This window comes from Marmota marmota, unplaced genomic scaffold, assembly GCF_001458135.2.
Source record: "Marmota marmota marmota unplaced genomic scaffold, marMar, whole genome shotgun sequence".
NCBI classification, from domain to species: Eukaryota; Metazoa; Chordata; class Mammalia; order Rodentia; family Sciuridae; genus Marmota; species Marmota marmota.
Genome location: NW_026000136.1, coordinates 3175558 through 3191537, shown reverse-complemented (window position 1 = coordinate 3191537; position 15980 = coordinate 3175558).

Here is a 15980-nt window from a genome sequence, read left to right as displayed (position 1 = left end):
GAGAGCAACTAAGAACAGAGCAGGGAGGAAGAGCAGGAGGAAAAGATTAACATTAAACAGAGACATGAGGTGGGAGGGAAAGGGAGAGAAAAGGGAAATTGCATGGAAATGGAAGGAGACCCTCATTGTTACACAAAATTACATATAAGAGGTTGTGAGGGGAATGGGTAAAAAACAAGGAGAGAAATGAATTACAGTAGATGGGGTAGAGAGAGAAGATGGGAGGGGAGGGGAGGGGAGGGGGGATAGTAGAGGATAGGAAAGGTAGCAGAATACAACAGTTACTAATATGGCATTATGTAAAAATGTGGATGTGTAACCGATGTGATTCTGCAATCTGTATTTGGGGTAAAAATGGGAGTTCATAACCCACTTGGATCTAATGTGTGAAATATGATATGTCAAGAGCTTTGTAATGTTTTGAACAACCAATAAAAAAAATAAAAATAAACTCCCCAAAGACAGAGCAAAGATGAAGGCTGAAAGCCAAGGAAGAAAAAACAACCTTTTTATTAAGCTCAGTAGCTGATGACAATCTTTCAGATTGTCTTCTGTCAGAGGAGGAGTCTCAAGTCTTCCAGAAAGTTGTCAGGTGCCAAGCAGAAAAAAATAATACCGTCAGTTAAGCGAGGGAGCCTTGCTACTAATGGAACGACTTGAAGCAATAGTCCTGATACTAGACTCAGATCATCTCCCCATCACCCAGCCCTCCAGTTACAAATCATACAATGCTGTGAATCCAAAGACCTCCACTACTCCAACTACCTTTGGTATCAGAACATCAAGTTGTAAAAAATGCACAATTTAGATTGGGATTACATTAAATTTAGAAACCAACACTGATATTTTACAAAGTTGACTATTCTTATGCAAAAATAAGATAGAACTTCAGGTTTTCAAGTCTTTATGCCTCTTTAAAATGCTGCAGTTTTCTTAACATAAACTATATGTTAAGAAATGTTACAAAGTTTACTTCAAGCTTTTTGATTTGAAATGATGAATGAAGTCTCCTCTATTATTGATTATAAATGGTTATTGTTGGTGTGTACAAGAGTATTGCATTATGTGAAAATTTTGTTCACTTTTGTTTTTCCGATTGTATTTTCAAATTTCACTAATTCTGCTTCCTCTTTTTTTGCCATTTACTATATATTTTCCAGGGTTAAATAACAACATATCACACTTCCAAACCAAAAAATATTAAAATGGCACCAATAACAGTATTTGGGAATTTGAAGTAAACGTTTCTAGGGCTTCAGCATAAAAAATATTGACTATTAATTTAACACACATCTGACTATGTTAAGATGGGAAACACTCTTCAGTCCTTATGTTATTATTACTTAGAGGTTTTCCTTTTAAAAGGAATAAATATTAAATTTTATTGAATAACTTCCTAACATCTATCGAGACTTATGAGTTTTCCCTTCATTCACTTGTTCCTAAATTGAATGATATAAAATTCCTTCACAATGCTCAATCATTGATAATACTAAATAGAATATATTCTAATTTTTTAAAATCAGTTCTTGGGCTGGGGATGTGGCTCAAGCAGTAACGTGCTCACCTGGCAAGCGCGGGGTGCTGGGTTCAATCCTCAGCACCATATAAAAATAAAATAAAGATGTTGTGTCCACCAAAATCCAAAAAATAAATATTAAAAAATTCTCTCTTTAAAAAAAATCAATTCTAATTTTTTTTGCTGGATTCTAGTTTAAAAATGTTAAGTTTCAATATCGAAAGTCTTAAGTTTTTTTCCCCTATGTTATGGTCTTATATTTTTAAATTAGAAATACAATAAAAATATTAGTTTCTGAAATGTTAGAATTTAGATCTATATTTTAAAATAAAATTTATCACTTTCACACATTTGCAATTCTGCCAGGACAGCCTACAATGTACAGTCCTACACCACAGACTATCTCCCTTGCCTAGCTCTTTGTCATTGTGTATCACTTAATATGTACTGAGGAACAAGTAACAAAAATTCCACTTTGATAACAGACTGATCATCCCCACATAAAGATACAGCCAGAGGAAGAACCATTTCCAGGTTCCTTAGACCAGAGGTCCAAGATGTTCTTTAGAACCCAGGTGGTTCCCCCCACCCCTCTACTCTGCCATTCTCAGGGCATGAAATTTGTCCTCATATTAGCTCTCTTCCTAGCTTCAAATTGGTTTAGGAGGCAACTGTGTTCTGAAGCACAGCAGTTTTCAATTTTGACTAAGTTAAATTTTTATCAAGTTTTTCTTTTATCACTTTTTCATATCATTTCTAAGAAAGTACTTACTTAACCCCAGGTTTACCTTTAAAAGTTCTGTCATTTCAACTCTTAAATTTAGGTCTGTAATATATCATGAGTTAATTTTTGTGTAGGATATAAGGTACGGGTTTTTTTTGTTTTTTTTTTTTTTTTGCATTTGGATATCCAATTACTCTATCACCACCTGTTAAAAAGACTATTTCTTTCCCACTGAATAGTCTTTTCAACAAACAGTGCTATGACAATTTTTTTCCCATTAGTTAGCTCTTAAATCTAGGAGCCCAAACCATGGAGCTGAGGATGGAATGGATTCCTGACAAAATCAGGAAGCTTTATAGGAAGAAAGTAAGGGCTAATGGAAGCTAGTAAGACAACCAACAATGTGGCAAAGGATTAAAAAAATAAATAAAAACAAAACACTGCTATGTCTGTTAGGAATAATTTAAGTTAGCACAGGTATGATCTTCATTTACCAAGAAAAATTCTGGGCCTGTGTGTTGCAGGGAAATAGTGAGCAATTTATATTTTTCTAGAAAAGTATCTACTTTGTTTCAGATTCATGGTCACATGTATTTTTTCATTCCTTATTTTCTATGTTGTTTGCCCTGTAAGATTACCCAAGATCTTACTTAAAATATTGGAATTTTTCCCCAAAGAAAAGTCCTTAGATTTATCAGCTGTACTGTTAATGGTTTTGTGCATATTTCTTTATTTACCTTTAATAGTATTCCTTATGATTTCTTTTACTTTTTAATGTCTAATCTGCAATGCATGACTTTTATTCCCTTTTTCTTAAAAAATCAGTATCTAAACATAATAATTTTCTCTATTTTGCTTCTTTAATCACATCTCAGTGTTAATATGTATTCTACTTCAAAATTCTTTCTAGAAAATTTATAATTGCAGTTTTGCATGTGTCTTTAACCCAATCAGGAATTACTTAGGAAATGACTTGGGAGATATGAAAATCATAAAAAATCAGATTTTATGCCTATGTAATATTTTTGAAATTTCACTACTGTCAGAGAATAAATTTTGCATCATTTTTAGTTTGTTCAAATTTTAGATTATTTATGGCCTAGAACAAAATTTCCTTTGGCCCTAGAAAGAAGATGTTTGCAGGGTACAGGTCTCAATGTATTTCCCTTCAGTCATCCTTAATATTAGGGGATTTACAATCTCTATTATCTTTCCCCACTGTGTCACTTCATCTGTCAAAGAGAGGTAGTGTCTCATTACTCTTACTTTGCATTCCCAATAATGTTTACTATGATGTAGCTTATAAAAATTCATGGTATTTATTGTGGCTTATGCCTTTTGTCTTCATAGTTTCCAACACACACACACACTTTGTTGTTTTAATAGTACTGGGGATTGAACTCAGGGCCTCGCACATGCCAGGCAAAACACTCTACAATGAGATATATATTCCAATCCATTTCAATTTTTGAGACAAGGCCACACTAAATTACCCAAGCTGGCCTAGAACTTCCAATCCTCCTGCCTCAGGTTCCCAAGTTATAGGCCACCATGCCCAACTTTGTCCAATTTTAATGCTTTATCTTAGAATACTCACATTCTTTGTTTGCATTTATCAATTTCTTTAAGCCTTTGAGTCATTTTATTTGGAAGTGCCCTTCATAAAAGATGTATAGTCAGATTTTTTTTCTTTGTTTTAATGAGTGGGCTTTTAATTCTCTAACTGTAATTCAGGATGCATTTTCCTTTGGATGACCCGATTTCCTGATCAGTTAAAATAGCCTACCCTGTACTGCTAACCACTAATCATAAGATATGACACATAAATATATACCAATTTCCCCAAAGGTCAGGAGATAGTAAGACTTCATGCCACCCTCTTCCTTCAAAATCTGAGAAATAAGCTAAAATCCAAGAGTGATCTCTATCGCAAATGAAAAACATGAATTCAAGTAACTTTTTAAACGATGGATAGAACATGTTTACTCATTAAATCGTACATTAGTAAAGTAGCTGAAAACAGTTCTGGGCCACAGGCTTATACACATCAGGCATTTAATAGATGAGATGCCTGAGATAAACCTAATTTGTGTTCTTTTACAGGTACCTCCTGGGGGATTGCTTTATCCCTAAAATTCAAATATTTTGCTAGGCAGGTCTAAGCAGGAAACTTTTCCATTAATTTTGGCTGATTCTCAGGAGTCCTTTTGCTATTTACTCACACTTTTCTTTGGTGCAGGAAAGTTCATCTTGATTTTCCTGATAACTGCTCTGGCTTCCTGTTCAGGAACACCTCCCTAAAGTTAAAGGCCTTTATCTGCCCTCCACACCCACTTTCCTCATTTGCAAACCTTTGCCTATTTCTTCTGTGCATTCTGGGAGTGTTCAAGTTTGTCATCCATATGACTCTTCCATTTTCAGAGATCTGGATCCTCTTCCACAGCCTCCATTTTAAGTCTCACTGAAATGGTGATTTCTCTGCACTCATTTATCTCAACCAGCCTCTTTGACAGCTTTCCATCTCCAGCTGTTCCTTAGGACCCTCTGTTTTCTTTTCTTCTTAGGACTGTGATCTTTTTCCACTTAAGACACCAGAGGACTTATGCTAAATTACTAAATTTGTTACCCATTTTTCACACATAATCATATTCAGAGACACACGTCATTCTTTCCTTTCCTTTGTATTGTAGATGCTTCATAAGCCACACGTGAGGCTTCCTCCCTAGACACTCACTTTGGTGACAATCTAGATGATAGGCTCCTGCACAGACAGGTTAATATATCCTTAGTGTCCTCAATGTCCATTAACTTCTAGCCAGCTCTCCTTTCAGGATTAGAAATGAAATAATATGTGCTCTATCCTCAGCCTGACTGGTAACATGTGACAGACATTCCTTCCAGGCATCTGGAAAGAGTACAACTTCCTGCTGAGAGTCAGGCCCTACTGTCAGTTGTCTCATGCACCACAAGCAGAACACCAGCACACAGAATGCAGTTCTCTCCCTTTTTCCACACTAGCTTCAAATGCTTTCCAATTCTTCCCCTCCCACCCCCAACATACACCCAGCACTACAGATAGAGTCCAGGGCCTCAGGAATGCTGGGCAAGTGCTTTACAACTGAGCTGTAGCCCGAGCTGTAGCTGGTGTGACTTGCACCCAGGATGGTGGGCACCCCTTGAATTTCCCTCACATTCTTGCTGCTGGGCTGCACATTGAAAGCTACAGATTTAAATCAAAGTGAAAAGAAAAGAACCAGTAAAGATGGAAAGAGGTGAAGGACCCTGGCATGACTGGGTTCACAGTGATAAACCTTGGCCACTCAGCATATTCCTCAGGCTTCCAAAACGTAAACACACTACCTAAGTTTTAAATATGCCCTACCTTTTGTAGGGCCATCCATCCTACTCTAGCTCAGAAAATGAAACATATGCTATGTGGTCCAAGACTATTCTTAATCCATTCCACCAACCATATTGCATATGGCTTTTGCTTTACAGGGCAACTTCTATGTTTGTCATCTTTGTGGATACTTTAATAAGAATTTGTTAGTAGTATATCAGGCCCAAGTCCCCAAGTCGTGTGTCACCACGTTATGCCCAAAATGTCAAACATTAAGAGGTGGCTTCCTATTTGAAATAAATATATCATCTTCCACCATTTTAGTGATAATTCAAATCACAGCCTGCACTTATACATTTAATCCATACTTTTTTAAAAAAAAAGACAAATTACTTTTCACATCATTCTGAAGTCAGGATACAGACTTATAAAGACCAACTAACGGCAATTGTCTTTTCTCCCTAAGGATAGCATTTGTGTGGCTGTCTCTTGGTTGGCACACCCTGTACTGCTGAACATGAGCCATCTGCTTTGCTGTCTGGAAACACCACTCATCTGATACTCCCCTGCCAGTGAGGAGACAGTGTTAGAAACCCATGTACTCATGAAGCCAATCTGTTTTAGATATTAACTATCAAACTGCACTCACTAAAGCCATATGCACATCTCCACTCAAAATCAGGTCTAAATTCCAACTTTATCTTAAGCCCATGTCATGCTCTGAATCCAAATAAGGTCACAGTAATGTTAATTTAAAGACATTGTAAAAGTCCTATTCCTTTGGTGTTAAACTGTCCTTCTGGATGAAGGCCACTTACCACCACCATCCCTCGACCCCACCCCTCTGCCCCTGGCCTAGAGTGCTGTGCTACAAGTTGGTACTGCAAGCTAGTTGGGCTCCACACTGTCCTGAAATACTCACATTAAGAAAGTGAAATATTACATGCCATAAATATGAATAAAGATTTATTTTTAATAAGTCAGAAGCAATATACCACAAATTTTATAGGTTTTTCATTATAAATAAAGGAATAACTTCAAACCTTCAAATTGATTCACACAGGTTACTACAAGTGGTAATGTTTTACTGATTCACCATAATTCTTCAAAATCAACTCTTCAGTAGCAATATAAATGAAAACCAGAGGAAACATCTCATTTCATGTTATCTGCTTTTATTTGCTTCAGTGTGAGATGTAAAAGAAAAGATAACTAAGTGGTTTCCAAAAGCTGCTCTATAATTGAGAACATTTACTTTTACCAACCTTACTTATAATGGGCCAAACATTATTTTGTTTTGCAAGCCATATAATCTGTAACATCAACTCAGCTTGTAGATAAGAGCAAAAGTGGCCACAGATAGCATAAAATGAATGAGCATGACTGATTCAATAAAACTTTATTTTCATTATTTATATTAAATGAGACACCAGGAAAAAGTACAATGTAAACAGATATTATAACTTGAGACAACACAATTCACAGAATGATAAATTTCCTCTCTTATACACAGAGACAATAGGTAGCAATGTTTATGTTATATATCAGTAATCAAATACTAGATGAAACATCTTCTGTTTAGTTTCTACTATGTATCAAGCACTGTTCCAAGTGCCTTGCATTAATCATCGTACTGAGTCTCACTAACAGCCCAGGGGGTGTGGAATGGAGTGGGAATAGAAGCAGTGCCAGGTTCCATCATAACACTTCTCACTTCTAGAAGTAGAAACAATGAGTAGACACCAAAGGTCCAAATGGCACACATTTGACAAAGTCCTGGTTTCTAGTGGGTCTCCTCTGCAACAATCCTAATTGCCCTTCGATCCTACCATCCCGTGACCTAAACCCCTCTGTGCTAATTCAATTCTCAAAGCATCATTTTCATTCTATCTTCTCTACTCCACACTCAGTGTTCTGCTTCAAAGCTATGAAAACTGAATGAAAATATGAGAGTAAGAGATACTGACTATGCAATCCCTCCAATACCATATAGAAGAGAATAAATGTTTCCCAGAGAAGGGATTACCTGGGCAACAGGTAATTTTTTAAATGTTCACTTAAACATCCATCTCCTAGAAAGGGTGTCAATGGCAGGTGTACACAGTTTCTGGCTCTCAGGAGAAGAGACCTAAAAGCCCTTTCTCTTCTTCATAACAGCAGACACAATCATGCCTCCTATAATGGACTCATTCTTACATTTTTCATTTATTTCAGATCTTTGTATTCACAGAAGTCATTATCATTGGGCTTAATTTTAGTTGGAGGACTATAAAATACTCATAAATATGTGACAGAACTCCTTCCTATTGCAGATCACTCTCTCATAATTATGACTTCTACAGTAGAGCTGATGATGTGGCTACATCACTTTTTAATAGTTTCTCAGCAATTTTCAACCTTAAAGGGAATATTGTTAGCAACAAAAACATTCAGTAAATTTAAGAATTTTCTAGTTATTCTGACTTTCTAAGAGAAACATTTTCCCAATATTCATTTTGTTCTTCAATTTTGTTACAGTGGTTTATAAATAAAGTAATAGTTTTTTTTAAAATTTTTTTTTAATATTTATTTTATTTTTTTTAGTATTTGGCGGACACAACATCTTCGTTTGTATGTGGTGCTGAGGATCGAACCCGGGCCGCACACATGCCAGGCGAGCGCGCTACCGCTTGAGCCACATCCCCAGCCCTAAAGTAATAGTTTAAAAATGAAGTAAACAAGACCTAATCATCATCACCCAAACAATATACTGCTGTCCCTGGAGGGATACGGCTATATTAAGATTTTATCTTTAAGGTAACTGTGATTTGACTGAACTCAAACTAACAACAAGGAAATGGGCAGTTAAACAGACTGAAGGAGAGTTAAATTATGACAATCTAGTGCCCACATCAGCAGCTTATGGCCCATGGACCAAATATGCCTAATCTTTCCCTTCTCATCCCATCCCCCACCTATTTTTGCAAATATAAGTTTTACTAGAACACAGCCATGTTCATTTATATAAAGCTACTTTTATGCTAGCCATGAGTAACTGTGAGAAAAACTATATAGCCCAAAACACCTAAAATATTTACTTCTGTCCCTTTACAGAAGTAGTTTACTTTTCAACATATAATGTAGGAGCAATTAGACATTCATGGATTAAAAAAAAAGAAAGAAAGAAAAACCCTAATCTGTATGCAAAATATAACTGAAAATGGATCATGGACTTTAATGGGAAACATAAAATTATGAATTTAAGAAAGACACAAAGGAGAAAATCCTTAGGAATGAAGGACAGGCAGAATTCAGTCTTGACACCAAAGAATGATCCATAAAAGGAAAAAAAAATATCAATTTGACTTCAACAAAATTAAAGACTTTTTCTCTGCAAAAGATTCTGTCAAGAATATGAAAAGACAAGCTTGCAGATGCCAATGTTGCCTGGTGCTGCCCACTTCCAGTCATTGTCAATCCTACTGTGTCCGTCAAGGTCACCATCAACCGCCAGTTTGGGGCCACATCTCCTTGAAGCCATTTGCAGACAAAGTTCCAAAGACAGAGAAAACTTTCATGCCCTGGGCACTAGAAAGGAATTGGTTATAAAGTGTCCTGCTTTCACATAAATCCTTCCAAGACTCATGTGACAAGGTGTGGACTTCATATGCTGTAATGGCACTAGAGTAGAGGCGAGTCCATCTACAGGAAGAAATCTATGATAAGAACTTCATACAAAGCCTACAGATTCTGGCATCTTATCCATGGCAGATGCTAGACTAAATACAAACAGTACCCAGCTTTTAATCTACACTTCCAAGGCTGAGTGGCTGGATGCAAGCATGCAGTTTACAGAAGGTGGGGGAAAAAAAAAAAAAAAGATGAACAAAGCCATGGAGCACTTTGGGACCAGGAATGGCAAAACCAGATAGAAGATCATCATTGCCAACTGTGGACAACTCTAATACATTTGACTCATGTTTATCTCAACCATAAGACCATTTCTTTTACAGCTCAGGAAAGCAACCTTCCACCCCATCTGCTTGCAATATCCCATAACCTCTGTGGTCTCACAACAGTTCTTGGATTCCAGATTTTCCTTATTCCCTCCAAGTCTAGATGGATTCAGAGTTAAGTTTATGATTAAGAAATAAAAACCAAATAAGAAAAAATGATCATGAAAAGACAGCCTACAGAGTGGGGGAAAATATTTATAAACCACACATTCAATGAAGTATCTAAAATATATAGAACTTTCAAAATTCAACATTGAAAAAGAATCAAATTAGAAAATAGAAAAGACAGAGGCATTTTACCAAAGTCAATGGATATACAGATGACAAGCACATGAAAAATGTTCAACATTAGGGGAATGCAATTAAAACCAAAACAAAGTATCACAACACAACTCTCAAAATGACTAAAATACAAGGTACAATAGTTCCCCCACTTTTCATGGTTTTAGTTACCTTTGTCAACATGGTCCAAAAATATTTAATGTAAAATTCCAAAATAAACCATTCGTAAGTTTTAAATAATTTTATTACAGTTTATGGTTGTTTATTTTACATTGGGCCTCATTCATGAATTAAAATTAGCACAGTACGGGAAAAAGCATAGTACATATAGAGTTAATACCATCCTTGGCTTCAACTATCCACTGTGGGTCTTGGATCATAACCCTGCATTAAAGGGAACCACTGCAATGACATCACTGAATGCTAATGAGGATATGGAAAAACTAGGTCATTCATACATTGCTGGTAATAATGTAAAAAACAATACAGCCACTTCAGAAAAAGTTTTTTAAACACTAGATGGGCAATAGACATATGACCCAGCCATCATTTTCCTGGGAAGTTATCATTTAAAAAAAGAAGAAAAAAAAAAAAAACACTTATACACAAATGCTTATAACAGCTTTATCTGTAAGAGCCAAAACATGGAAATAACTTGTATGCCTTTGATGAGTGAACAGCTCAACAAACTATGATACATAAATTCCATGGAATGCTACTCAGTAGTAAAAAGGAATAAGCTATTATTATACACAACAAACTGAATGAATCAACAAAGAATTATGTTAAATTTTTTAAAATCCTTAAAAGTTCCATAGTATGCTCTTATTTGTAAAAGATTCTTGAAACGATAAATTCATAAAAATGAAAACGAATTAGTGGTGGCCAGGAGTGGTAGGAAAGGCAGCAGAAGAAAATAGGTGTGGCTATCAAAGGTCAACATGAGGGGTTCTTATGATGGAAATGGTCTATACCTGGGCTATATCAACTTCAATGTCAGCATGTGACCACTGGGGAGGGGGCCTCTACATAAAGTGGACAGAGGCTGCCCCTCTCTCTCTCTCTCTCTCTCTTGTAACACAATTGCATATAAATCTACAGTTGTTTCAAAATAAAATTAACTTAATTTAATAAATAAAACTTTAAATGGTTAAACCACATTGACATGAGATACCAGCGATTATCATCCTAAAATTATCCAAGTTTTCCTTAGAAGTCTGGTAAAACAAGCATGGAAAACTAAACAGGAAAGTATAAACAATAATCACAAAAGGTATCTTCTAAATGATTCATGAAAATATTTTCCAGGAAGAAAACTGGTTATACAACCATATTTCTCAGTAAATATTGTTTTCTTCAAGTTAATTATACCTTTCAATACTACTTCACTGTGCAGAAAGTTCACATGCAAAATAAATGCAAATTTATTTTCTATAAAAATTAATGAAGTTGAAACCATGTGTTCCTTCAGAAGTTTAGGAGGAAAAAATAAATTATACTTGAAAATATTTAAGCCTTAATATCTTAATGGAGCTTGTAATGATACAGGAAAATATGAACAAAAAAGTGTTCCTTTAGCAATGGTGAATCCAAGAATAATTACGAATTATTCTGCTGCTATATATTAATATTCAAACACAACAAAAATCCTACTCAAACAGTAATATTATCAAGATGACAAAAAGAGAAAATTCAAGCAAGTGTTAGAAAAATCCTCTCCAAAATGAGTCTTCAGAAAGATTGTTCCAAAAAAGTGAAGGCAGGCTGCATTTCCACTAAGCTCACACATGCATTTGTGTACCAAACTGTGTGAAAACAGGGATATATAGGGTTCTCCCAGGGTTAATTTCATCCAGATTCTACAGGAAGAGTTATTTATCACAGCATAGCCCTCAGATCAAAATGCTATTATAGGAACAAAGTCCCTTCACTCAGGAAAATTATTTTTCTTTTCTTTCCATAATGCTCTAAAATTGTGATAATAAACTTTAAATCCTTTAGGTCTGAGAATTTTGCAATAAAGCATGGGTACCAAAACATAATTAAATGTAGAAAAAATAAGGACTACCACTGAAAGCTTAACCTACTCCAAGGTATAGATCTAGAACACTAACAAGACGCTTTAAACTTTTCCAGTTAAGCATACAGCTGACTTTCAGCATATATTATCAGTAGAGCACGTAAAAATCTACTAGTTATTTTTTTAACTGATTGAGATTAGAAAGTTGCCCAGCTATACTGCTCATGAAACAACTACAATGTTTTACCCACAGATAAACCCATAGTAAATATCCTACCTACTTGGCAGGACCAAAGGAGAGTTGTAGCCAATGATTCTAAATAGATGGCCACAGGTAATGCATCAGAAAGTATACCTGCTTGTATCCTATTTGAACTGCTGACATTTATAAATAATTTAAAAATAAACCAAGGAGAGATGGTCAAAGTATAGCTTTAAGTACAGTGAATCAAATAGGATGAAGAGAGAAGATGCCAGAAATCGATACAGGGTAGAAGAGGAGAAAGAAACCCTAAGAATGAAGGGATAGAGTGTTGGGCACAGAGTCAGGATGCCACGGCCCAACAATGACAGCCGTCTCTAGGGTTCTAGGCTTCTTCCCGATTAGGAGAAAGAGCCCACCCCAAAGAGAAAATACAGAGTTAGAGATTCTGAGAAAAAACAAGCAGATATACTCAAAAGAAATCAATAAAACAAATTATAAATTCAATGCAAAGCATCAACAACAAACTAGACCACTTGGAAGACAGAACCTCAGGAGATGAACACTAAATATGTAATATTGACAATAAAGTTGACCATGCAGAGAAGATGGTAAGAAACCACAAACAGATCTTCCAAGAATTATGGGATAACATGAAAAGACCAAATTTAAGCGTTATCAGGATAGACGAAGGAGCAGAGATACAAAACAAAGGAGTGTACAATCTTTTCAATGACATAATACCAGAAAAATTTCCAAACCTAAAGAATAAAATGGAAAAATAAAATGAAATAGACCTACAGGAACCCAAATGTACAAAATTACAGCAGACCCACACCAAGGCACATTATAATAAGAAATACTAACATACAGAATCACAAAGCTGTGACAGAAAAAAATCAAATTATGTATAAGGGGAAACCAATTCGGATCTCGACTGATTTCTCAACCCAGACTCTCAAAGTTAGGAGATCCTGAAATAATATATTTCAAGCTCTGAGAGAAAATGGATGCTAATCAAGAATTTTATATCCACCAAAATTAAGTTTCAGATTTAAAGATGAAATAAAAACCTTCCATCTCGAAAGCTATACTACAAAACATTCACAAGAAAACATTCCATGAGGATGAAGTGAAAAAAGAAAAATTAAAAACCACTGAAGGGAGGAAATACACTAAAAATATAGTCAATCAAAGGAGAAACTAAGTCAAATTAAAAATGAGAAATAAAACAAAATGACCAGGAATACAAATCATAATAATAACCTCAAATATTAACAGCCTAAAGCTATCAATCAAAAGAAATAGACTGGGCTGGGGCTGCGATGCAGTGGTAGAGCATTTGTCTCACATGTTTGAGGCACTGGGTTCAATCCTCAGTACCACATAAATAAATAAATGTATTGTGCCCATCTACAACTAAAAATTTTTTTTAAGTCTTAAAAAAGATACAGGCAGATATTAAAAAGATACAGGCAATATGCTGTCTCCACCTAATTGGCGAAGACATCCACAGACTGAAGGTGAAAGTATGGGAAAAAAACATAATCACTCACATGGATCATGTAAACAAGCATGGGTTTCCATCCTCATATGTGATCAAGTGGACTTCAAACCAAAGTTAATAAGAAGGGACACAGAAGGACATTTCATACTGCTTAAGGGAATTATAGATCAACTAGACATAAAAATTATAAATATTTATGCCCCAAACAATGAAGCATCTATATATAAACAAACCCTTCTCAATTTCAAGAATCAAACACACTAGAACACTGTAATAGGGGGTGACTTTAACACACTTCTCTCAGTACTGCACAGATCTTCCAAACAAAAACTAAATAAAGCTGGGCGGGGTGGCACATATCTGTAATCCTAGGAGCCTGGGAGGCTGAGGCAGGAGAACTGCTAGTTCAAAGCCAGTCCCAGCAAAGGTGAGGCATGATGCAACTCAGGGAGACCCTGTCTCTAAATAAAACAAAATAGGGATGGGGATGCGGCTCAGTGATCAAGTACCCCGGAGTTCAATCCCCAGTATTCCCCCCCAAAAAAAAAAAAACTATAGAACTAAATAATACAATCAATAATTTATACTAAACAGGCATATACAGGCATATATAGACTATTTCATTCATCAGTGAGTGAATATACTTTCTTCTCGGCAGCACAAAATCCTTTTCTAAAATACACCATATCTTATGCCACAAAGTGACTCTTAGTAAATACAAAAAAATGGATAAATACCATGTATTATATTATATCATAATGGAATGAAATTAGAAAATGTCATATTGCTAACAATGACAAAAAAAATAGAAGCTACTTTAACACCTGGAGACTAAATAATACATTATTGAATGATGACTGGATAGCAGAAGGAATCAAGGATAAGGTAAAAAAATACTTAGAGGTAAATGAGAATACCAATACAACATATCAAAATCTCTAGGACATTCTGAAGACAGTGCTAAAAGAAAAGTTCACTGCATTAAGTTCACTCATTAAAAGAATAAAAAGTGAACAAATATATGATCTAACATTACATCTGAAAGCTCTAGAAAAATAAAAACAAATGAACAAAAACAGTAAGAAGAAATAATTAAAATGAACTGAAATCAATGAAATTGACACAAAAGAGATAATTCAAAAAATTACCAAAACAAAAAGTGGTTCTTTGAAAAGAAAATAAATAAAATTGATAAACCCCTTTCCACACTAGGGAGTAAAAGAGAGAAAACTCAAATTACTAAAATCTGTGTTTGGAAAAAGGAAATATCACAATGGACATGACTGAAATACACAAGATAATTAGAAACTATTTTGAAAATTTAAACTTCAATAAAATAGAAAATTTTGAAGACATGGACAAATTCCTAGAGATATGACCTACCCAAACTGAATCAGGAGAACATACATGATTTAACCAAATCAATTACAAATAATGAAATAGAAAACACCATCAAAATCCTACCAATCAAGAAAACCCTAGGACCAGACAGACTCTCAGCCGAGTTCTACAAGACCTTCAGAAAAGAATTAACATCGAATACTCCTCAAAGTATTTCGTGAAATAGAAAAGGAGGGAACACCTTCATATCATCCTAATACAAAAACCAGGCAAAGACACATTAAAGAAAGAAAGGTTTCAGAAGAATATCCCTGATGAACATAGATGCAAAAATTCTCAAATTCGGCAAATCACATATAAAAACATACTAAAAAAATAATAATGCACATGATCAAATGGGGTTCAACCAGGGATGCAAGGTTGGTTCAACATATGAAAATCAATAAATGTAATTCATCACATCATTTGACTTAAATATAATAATCATGATTGTATCAACTGATGTTGTAGAGAAAGCATTCGACAAAAACACAACACCCTTTCATGTTCAAAACCTAGAAAAACTAGAAACAGTAGGAACACACCTCAACATTGTAAAAGCTATCTATGCTAAACCCAAGGCCAACAACACTATAAATGGAGAAAAATTGGAAGCATTCCCTCTAAATACTGGAACAAGACAGGGTTGACCTCTTTCCCCACTTCTATTCAACATCATCCTTGAAAATTAGCCAGAGCAATTACACAGATGAAAGAAATTAAAGGGATACGAATAGGAAAAGAACTCAAACTATTATTATTTGCTGATGACATGATTCTATATTTAGAGGATCCAGAAAACTTCTATAATTAAACAATGATTTCAGCAAAGTAGCAGGATATAAAATCAATACCCATAAATCAAATGCATTTCTATGCATCAGTGATGAATCCTCTGAAAGAGAAACTAGGAAAACTACTACATTCACAATAGCCTCAAAAAAAAATATGTAGGAATCAACTAAGAGGTAAAAGAACACTACAATAAAAACTGCAGAACACTAAGGAAAG